The sequence below is a fragment of the Mustela nigripes genome, chromosome X (assembly GCF_022355385.1).
Source record: "Mustela nigripes isolate SB6536 chromosome X, MUSNIG.SB6536, whole genome shotgun sequence".
Classification (NCBI taxonomy): Eukaryota; Metazoa; Chordata; class Mammalia; order Carnivora; family Mustelidae; genus Mustela; species Mustela nigripes.
In genome coordinates, this window is record NC_081575.1 from 28,742,750 (window position 1) to 28,752,167 (window position 9,418).

General features: G+C 42.6%; 1 pseudogene; it reads left to right on the forward strand.

Moving 5' to 3' along the window:
- Positions 1–964: 964 nt before the first annotated feature.
- On the forward strand, positions 965–2,125 carry LOC132007013 (E3 ubiquitin-protein ligase Hakai-like; annotated as a pseudogene).
- Positions 2,126–9,418: the final 7,293 nt, after the last annotated feature.

The following is a 9,418-nucleotide window of genomic DNA, read 5'->3' on the forward strand; positions in this document are numbered from 1 at the left end:
AGACTGACTTTAGGGGCAGGGAGAAATTAACGTAATTTAATTAAGTAATTAAAAGCAGTATTTTTTTTTATTAAAATGAACCAACTTCTAAAATAAAACAAAATACAGTAAACCAACATTTTATTTTTATTTTTATTTTTTGTTAAAGATTTTTATTTATTTATTTGACAGAGATTACAAGTAGACAGAGAGGCAGGCAGAGAGAGAGGAAGGGAAGCAGACTCCCTGCTAAGCAGAGAGCCCGTTGTGGGGCTCGATCCCAGGACCCTGGCAGAGGCTTTAACCCACTGAGGCCACCCAGGTGCCCCTAAACCAACATTTTAAAACAAGTTATCTTCATATAATTGTAAGTTAAAGTACAACTATTCAAAGAAATATCTTGCTTTCAGAGGTACCTAGAACTGTGTCCCCTCACTCTCACAGTTAAATTTACTTGTCTCCACTATCAGGAATACTTTGGCAGAAGAGTTTGAGAAGCCAGAGTTACAGCATCCTGACAAGAAGCTATCCAGTCTCTATTTGAACATTTCATATAATGGATGGGCTTTTACCCAAAAAAGGACACATTTTAGGGTTCCTCAGGTGTATGCCTTCAGGTATTACTGCGCCTGCCCACTCTTTCCTGCCACCCCCCCCCCGTCACCTTCCCTGCCACCCTTCCTCCCCTGCTCACCACCCCCCTGCCACCTCGCACCCCCCCCCCCTTACAGATTAGTCTCTTTCTCCAGTCAAAGACTCCTTTTTTTATAGCATTAAAAAAAAGCAGTCTAACCAAACTCCACTCTGAAACACTTCCTTTTTTTCCTGCCCAACTCCATCACCGGAATGGGGATATGTAAGAAGAGGTCAAAGCTGGGGCAACCCACTTGCCCTTCCACCTCACTGGTTCAAGAGGGTAGGGCGCATGCGCTCCTTGGGTCAGTGGGATTGACTTCCGTTCCCATCGTGCCCTGAAAGCCGAATCATGGAGCACGCTAAAGGACTCGGTGCTAGTGAGGAAGAACGGTACTGCTTTAATAGGAGCGAATCGTTTAGAAATGAGCAAAGGTCTAGTGAAGATATTTTCTGGGACTTTCAGATAAACATCTTGGGTGAAAAGGATAACACCCCGGTTCATTTCTGTGACAAATGCGAATTGCCCATTAAAATCTATGGGCGGATGATTCCGTGTAAGCATGCTTTTTGCTATGCCTGTGCTATTTTACATGAAAAAGGAGGCGATAAGATATGTCCAAGCTGTAGTAAATATGTTCACCGAATTGAGGAGCATGCACAAGGTTCTCTATTCATGTGCAGCACTGTTCAGGGATGCAAGAGAACGTATTTGTCTCAACGAGATTTAGATGCTCATATCAACCACCGCCACATGAGACACAGAGACCCTGCTGCCGGTCCTTAACTTGAAAATGTGCATTCTGCGTATTGCTGCAGCGCCACATGAAATCTCTGATTGTTTTATAAGACAAGCATCATATGAACCGTATTCCAACAAGGCAGCATTTTATATCACCACTTCCTTTCCAACATGTACAGCATAAGCCATAAGAAGATATTTATGCTCCTCCAGCGGAGTTCGTCATACACAGCTTCACCTCAACTTCCTTCAGCGAGTCAGGAAACCTCTGTATTTCAACAAGAAAGCATAGCAACTTAATGACTCAGATTCTGGTGCTTGAAAACTACTACCTCCTGTCTCTACACCTGAGCTCACCATCATCCTGAATATCAGCGTCAACCAGTGGTATTGAATTCTCCTCATATTATACCTCCAGAGAAACGTTTTGTACTGTACTCTCACCTCCACCACCAGTGAGCCATCGAATACCTCATCAAATACCACCTGAAGCCAAGCTTCAGGTTTACCAATGACTTCTTCTCCAGCGCCTTCTCCATAGGCACATTATTGCTCAGATTCTACCTTATATGAAATATTTGCCTCCAGGACCTGTACCACTTCAAACAGGATAGTTCACTTGTAAGTACACACCCTTCTCACCACTGTAATTCACACTCTTTACTCCAGTTCACTGAAAGTGAAGGAACTCAGAGTCCTCAGTTTATAAAACTAGGGGAAAGGGACATGAGTATATGGCCTGCAGACAGAGGGCCAAGGCTTCCTTCATGAGTTTAGGGTCTATCTTCTCAAACCCTACTTTCTGGACTGTATCACCCAGATCAGACAAGATACATGTCATATTACCAACCGTAACAGTATTTTCAACAGAAGATATGATGAGGAAAAAAAAAACTTGAGTATCATCAAACTTCTAATTAAGCTTTGACCATTTGGGGCAGGAAAGCCCCTCTGGAAGTCTTGTCTCTTAAAATGGTTATAAACCTTGATCTTAGGAATGTTTTCAGGTATTTAACAATTGTGCAGAAAAGCAGCTCAGTTGAGCAGAGCTATGCTTTAACTACTTTGCTCCTCTACTGTGATAAATTGACCCAGAAGCAACCATTTGCAATATTATTTCCTGAAAAAGAAAATGGCATTCTACTTTCAGAAGTGTTGTTTTGGTTAAACATGCTTAGTATGTTTTTGTTTGTTTGTTTGTTTTTAAGACTTTTTTTATTTATTTGAGAGCGAGAGAAAGCATGAGAGGAGAGAGGTCAGTGGGAGAAGCAGACACCCTGGTGAGGAGGGAGCCTGATGTGGGACTCGATCCCGGGACTCCAGGATCATGACCTGAGCCAAAGGCAGTTGCTTAGCCAACTGAGCCACCCAGGCACCCAAACATGCTTAGTCTTTTTGTTTGTTTTAAAGATTTTATTTACTTATTTGAGAGAGACAGTGAGTGAGAGAGAGAACATGAGGAGGGGGAGAGGAGAAGCAGACTCCTTTGTTAAGCAGGGAGCCCAATGTGGGGCTCCATCCCAGGACTCTGAGATCATGACCTGGGCCGAAGGCAGATGCTTAAAGGACTGAGCCACCCAGGTGCCCCAAACATGCTTAGTTTTTCTTGTGATATATTTTGTTAACTGAGGTAAAATGAGTAAATTTCAATTCGGTTATAAAAAAACAATAATGTCTTTATATACAAATCTATTTCTCTATAACTTCTAATCTTGTTTCTCTTTAAGTAGGCTCCACAGTGGAGCCCAGTGTGAGGCTTCAATTCACAACCCTGAGATCAAGACCTGAGCTGAGATCGAGAGTCAAACACTTAACCGACTGAATCAGCCAGGGGCCCCCCATATTGCTTTTTTTTTTTTTTTTTAATGTAGCTGAGGCTTTGTGACCCAAACTATCTGCAGGCTGGATTTTAGAAGCCATATAAACCTAAAGTATCTAAATAGCTCTAGCCCTAATCTGTCAAAACCAGCATCAGATCCTTCTGATGTACTATTTGTTGGATTATTGAATTTAAATTAAAAAATGAAAAAATAAAATAAAATATAACTTTAACAATAAGAAAATCTATTCACTGATACTAAAAAAAAAAAAGATAAACTGAGGAGGGGTGTCTTGCTGACTCAGGGGGAAGAGTGCAGGACTCTTAATCTTGGGGTCATGAGTTTGAGCCCCACATTGGATGTAGAGATTACTAAAAAAAAAAAAAAAAAAACTTAAAAAAATATAAACTGAGGCATATTAGACATTTTAAGAGTTTATTTGAGCAAAAATCAAATTTGAATCATGCAGTAACCAGTTCTGCAGATAGAAATTGCTCTGATGGGCTATATAAAATGAAAGACTTATATAGGGCAGACGGGAAGGGAGACAGGGAAGTTATACTAGGCAAAAAAGCAGACTGCCTATTGCAGGGTTATTTTCCTTTAGGGGATGGCAGGGCAGAGTTCTTTTTTTTTTTAAGGTTTTATTTATTTATTTAACAGACAGAGATCACAAATAGGCAGAGAAGCAGGCAGAGAGAGAGGAGGAAGCAGGCTCCCTGCCGAGCAGAGAGCCCGATGTGGGGCTCAATCCCAGGACCCTGGGACCACGACCCAAACTGAAGGCAGAGGCTTTAACCCACTGAGCCACCCAGGCACCCCATCAGGCAGATTTCTTAACTAGGACTGGTCAGGTGATTACTGATTGACTGGTTTAAGATTACATTTCTGAGAGAACTAAAAGTACTATTAAGTTATGTCTGGATTTGGTCACATGGGGCTTAGCCTAAATGACTCCATTTTGTTGTCTTGTTTTTACACCTGAAAGCCAGAACTCACCTCATACTCTAGATCCAGCTACTAAGGACTTCTCTTCTTCCTGTGTATGAGACCTTATCTGGGTAATTTATTAGGTAGTATAGGGCCCTCTAGGATCGTGACCTTGACTGTTCTTTGCCAGCGTAAGGGTAAATCTAAAAAAAAATCACTTAAAAAAATTTCCCTAGAGCAAAAAGTAGAGAACTTTCCTCACCACCCCCCCCCCCCCGCCTCCACTTTTTTCTTAAAATTTCCTTCAGAAAATGAGATTATAATTGCTAGCTCAGCCTCTTTAAAATGCATGTAAATGTTTTTCAAAGCTAAATAAGCCTCTTCCAGTTTTGCATACCAGGAATGTCACTGCTGGGGACCAAGGAGCCATCTCTTCGAATATACGAACTCCAACATGGGTTAACATGTAGGGAAAAGTGTAGAAGGGTTTTTGGTTTATACAGTCTCTTTAGTAGATTGCCGGTCATTGCACGTTGCAGTCGCATTTAAAGATTATTCAGTAACAAAACCATTTCATTCTTGTCTATGTTTTATGAAGAGGTTTTAGTGGCTTCGCAAGAAATTTTATATTTAATTATAGTTTCCCAGTGATTTGGCAGTAAGGATTTATCTGGCAATTCCAGAATTGGGTGGATCAGCTGAAAAGTCTTGCAGACACACAACATTCAGGTAAGAAACCCTGAATTAAGAAAAGTCTGCTTTCTTGCTCTCCACTATTTTGGAATATGAGCCAGATAAACTACCCTCTCCAAATTCAAGACTTTATTACTGAGTAAGCATAGGTGATACCAGCTCTAAAATCCTCATCAGGATCATTATTAACGTTGATGGTAGAAAAATTGTAGAAAGCCAGAAACGTTGCCTGCAGGGCTTTTTCTTAAATTGTTAATATCTCTCTGTCACATTTGGAATGGGCGTATTTATAAGGACCCAGTCTTACAGTGGCGAGGACTGTTTCTTTGATTTGGACAAATGAACATATTTGAAGGGGTTCTTAGACGTGTCTCATTCAAAGCCTATGAATTAGTGGTATTTACCGGATGACTGTCCTTCTAAGGAGAATGTAAAAAGCGATTTGATAAGCAGAAAGACTGAGAACAATGGGAGGGCAAATGGAAAAACTAAAGCACTTTCTCTTCCATAGAACCACCCTCTTTTCTTTGCTGTACCAGTTCTCTCTGCATCTCCATCTTTCCCTCCTGAGAAGAAGGAAGCAGCAATCTTTCACATGGTGGTTCCCTTCGTGAGTAGATTTCCCTGCAAGGAAAGACAAGGACACAACTTCTCTAGTTGGTAACTGATTATCCGCCCTGTTTGGCGGGGGCACATGTTTGTATGCCTGGCGTGCTAGCCTGATTCCACTTCATGTCTCAGTCCTGAAATCCACTTTCTTTCTTTCTTTTAAAGATTTTATTTATTTATTTGACAGAAGATCACAAGTAGGCAGAGAGGCAGGCAGAGAGACAGCGGGGGAAGCAGGCTCCCCGCAGAGCAGAAAGCCCGAAGCGGGGCTTGATCCAAGGACCGCGAGATTCCGACCTGAGCCGAAGGCAGAGGCTTAACCCACTGAGCCACCCAGACGCCCCCTGAAATCCACTTTTAAGAGTTCCTTAGGAAACACAAAACATGTAACTAGGAGGGCGCCTGGGTGACTCAGTGGGTTAAAGCCTCTGCCTTCAGCTCAGGTCATGATCCCAGGGTCCTGGGATCGAGCCCCATATCGGACTCTTTGCTCAGCGGGGAGCCTGCTTCCTCCTCTCTCTCTGCCCCTCTCTGCCTACTTGTGATCTTTGTCTGTCAAATAAATAAATAAAATCTTCAAAACAAAACATGTAACTAGGAAAGCAAGCATGAAAAAGAAATGTGATCAAGAAATAATCAGGACTTTGGATAAAAGATTATGTCTCTGTACAAAGGCAACAGGCTAGAGTGGCTGCATTGGCCACATGGAAAGACAAAAATCATGTTAGGCCTGATAAATATCAACATGAGAAAAGAAACCAAAGTGCTGTATAATCCTACATTTTAGCCTCAATAGGCATACCTCCTTTTATTGTGCTTTACTTTGCTGTGTTCCACAGATACTGAATATTTTACAAATTGAAGGTTTGCGGCATCCCTGCATTGAGGAAGTCTATTGGCATCATTTTCCCAGCAGCATTTGCTGACTTTGTGTCTCTCTGTCACATTTTGGTAATTCTCCTGACAACGAAAACTTTAAAATACTGTACCTTTTATGGTAAGCTGTGATCAGAGATTGCAACTCACCAAAAGCTCAGATAACGGTTAGTATTTTTAACAATAAAGTACTTTAAAATTAAGGTATACACATGTTTTTTTTAAACACAATGCTATTGTGTACTTAATAGACTACAGTATATTGTAAACTTAACTTTTATATGTACCAGGAAACCAAAAAACATAGTTGATTCGTTTGTGATATTTGCTTTATTCCAGTGGTCTGAACCAAACCCATAATATCCCCAAGGCCTGTATAAGGAAAACCTGCCCTTCCTCTTCAGATAACCTGTGAAGCTGAGGCCATGGAGAGGCTATTCAGGCCTCCAAGGTAACCCACTTGCTTTTCTCACCAGATGATGTTAGCCCTTTTTTTTTTTAAGATTTTATTTTTAATTATTTTTTTTTAAGATTTTATTTATTTATTTGACAGAGAGAGATCACAAGTAGGCAGAGAGGCAGGCAGAGAGAGAGAGGAGGAAGCAGGCTCCCTGCCGAGCAGAGAGCCCAATGCGGGACTCGATCCCAGGACCCTGAGATCATGACCTGAGCCGAAGGCAGCGGCTTAACCCACTGAGCCACCCCGGCGCCCAAGATTTTACTTTTGAGGCACCTGGGTGGCTCAGTCGGTTAAGAATCTGACTCGATTTCGGCTCAGGTTATGATCTCAGGGTCCACACTAGGCATGGAGCCTGCTTAAGATTCTCTCTCCCGGGACGCCTGGGTGGCTCAGTAGGTTAAGCCGCTACCTTCGGCTCAGGTCATGATCCCAGCGTCCTGGGATCGAGTCCCACATCGGGCTCCTTGCTCGACAGGGAGTCTGTTTCTCCCTCTGTCTCTGCCTGCCATTCTGTCTGCCTGTGCTTGCTCTCCCCGTCTCTCTCTCTGATAAAAAAAAAAAAAAAAAGATTCTCTCTCCCCCTCCCCCTCCCCCACCCACCCCCACACATTCTGCCTCGCTCTCGCTCTCAAAAAAAAAAAATTATTTTTAATCTCTACACCCAACATAGGGCTCAAACTCACAACCCCGAGATCAAGAGTCGCATGCCCCACTGACTGAGCCAGCCAGGCACTCCACTATTAGTCATTTAAAGACTTCTTTTTCTGTGCCCAGAGCCCAGAAGTACTCCACGGCATTTTCAGTTTGTAGTCCCACATATGGACATGTGCCCTGGCTGCTACACATTCTGCAACCAGCAAATTTCACCGAGGTCATGGAGCAAACATGTTGGAGACTGGGAAATGACAGTGTGTATCATGGCCAAGGGAAGCTATCAGCCACCCTTTACAACTGTAGAACTAAGGGCATTAGAAACCCATCAAGAAGGGTGACTTAATGCCTTTCTGTTTATGACGAACTGGGAGACACTACCAAGAGGTACTCAGACTTAAGTGAGTTCCCAACTGATTTTCATTAGCAATCTGTTGCTTTTTCAATATTCACTGGTATGGAATCAGGGGCAGATCAAAATCACCCTCTAGGGATGCCTGGGTCGCTCATCGATTGAGCCGCTGCCTTTGGCTTGGGTCCTGATCCCAGGGTCCTGGAATCGAGTCCCGCATCGGGCTCCTTGTCTAGCGGGGAGCCTGCTTCTCTCTCTGCCTCTGTCTGCCACTCTGCCTGCTTGTGCTCCCTCTCTGACAAATAAATAAATAAAATTAAAAAAAAAAAATCACCCTCTAGTACTATTCACCTTTGTCTTGGCTGTCTTGCCAATTATCTGAACTCAAGTTAGGGAAAGGCAATCACATTGACTGAAAAGGCAAAAGAACTTGGGCTTAGCATTAGCTACTGAGTTTTGTGGCAATCTACAGAAAGACAAAGAGAAGAAATGAAAAACCACAGGGTTAGTGACAAGACACTTCACTGAAGGGAATAACCTTACTCTGGCCAACCTATGAAGGAAGCAAAGGAAGAAGGGAAAATTGTATATCATTATTGCCAAAAGCCAAGGAGGAAAAGAGAGTGTAGGAAGTGTCCCTTGAGGGTGCAAAAGTTATAACAAGAGGATCCAGAAAACCCAGAAAGACAAAATCTTCAGCCAGGAAATAATTGGCAAGTGGCTCAAAAATTGATAGATTGGGGAAATCTCAGGTATAGGATCTGGAGAATAATATGTTTCAATACCTTTCTCTCAGGTTAACTTATCTTTGCCTTTTCTGATAGATATGGGTGCTACTTATTCTGCAGTTAACTTGGAATTTCTCATTTTGTATCTGGGCACTACAGCAATACTGGTTATTGGTATTTTTGTTGTTTTTAAGATTTTGTTTGTTTATTTGAGAGGGAGCGAAAGAGCATGCGTACCAGAGAGAACACAGGAGCAGGATGGATGGGCAGAGGGAGAGAGAGAGAAGCAGACTCTCTGCTGGACAGGGAGCCTGATGTGGGGCTCAATCCCAGGACCCCAAGATCATGACCTGAGCGGAAGGCAGATGCCTAACCGACTGAGCCACCCAGGTGCCCAATAATGATCCTAGATTAATTTGAGATAGAAAACCTGTAAAAATAGCTTACCAAAAAGAACAGCCATGGCCACATATAAAACAATGCCCTTTATTTAGAGCTCAATTTGAGGAATAAACTTGTTATATATATTTTTTTAATTTTTTAATTTTTTATTTTTTATAAACATATATTTTTATCCCCAGGGGTACAGGTTTGTGAATCGCCCGGTTTACACACTTCACAGCACTCACCAAAGCACATACCCTCCCTAATGTCCATAACCCCATCCCCCTCATCCCAACCCCCACTTCCGCCAGCAACCCTCAGTTTGTTTTGTGAGATTAAGAGTCACTTATGGTGGGCGCCTGGGTGGCTCAGTGGGTTAAGCCGCTGCTTTCGGCTCAGGTCATGATCTCAGGGTCCTGGGATCGAGTCCCGCGTCGGGCTCTCTGCTCAGCAGGGAGCCTGCTTCCCTCTCTCTCTCTCTGCCTGCCTTTCCATCTACTTGTGATTTCTCTCTGTCAAATAAATAAATAAAATCTTTAAAAAAAAAAAAAAGAGTCACTT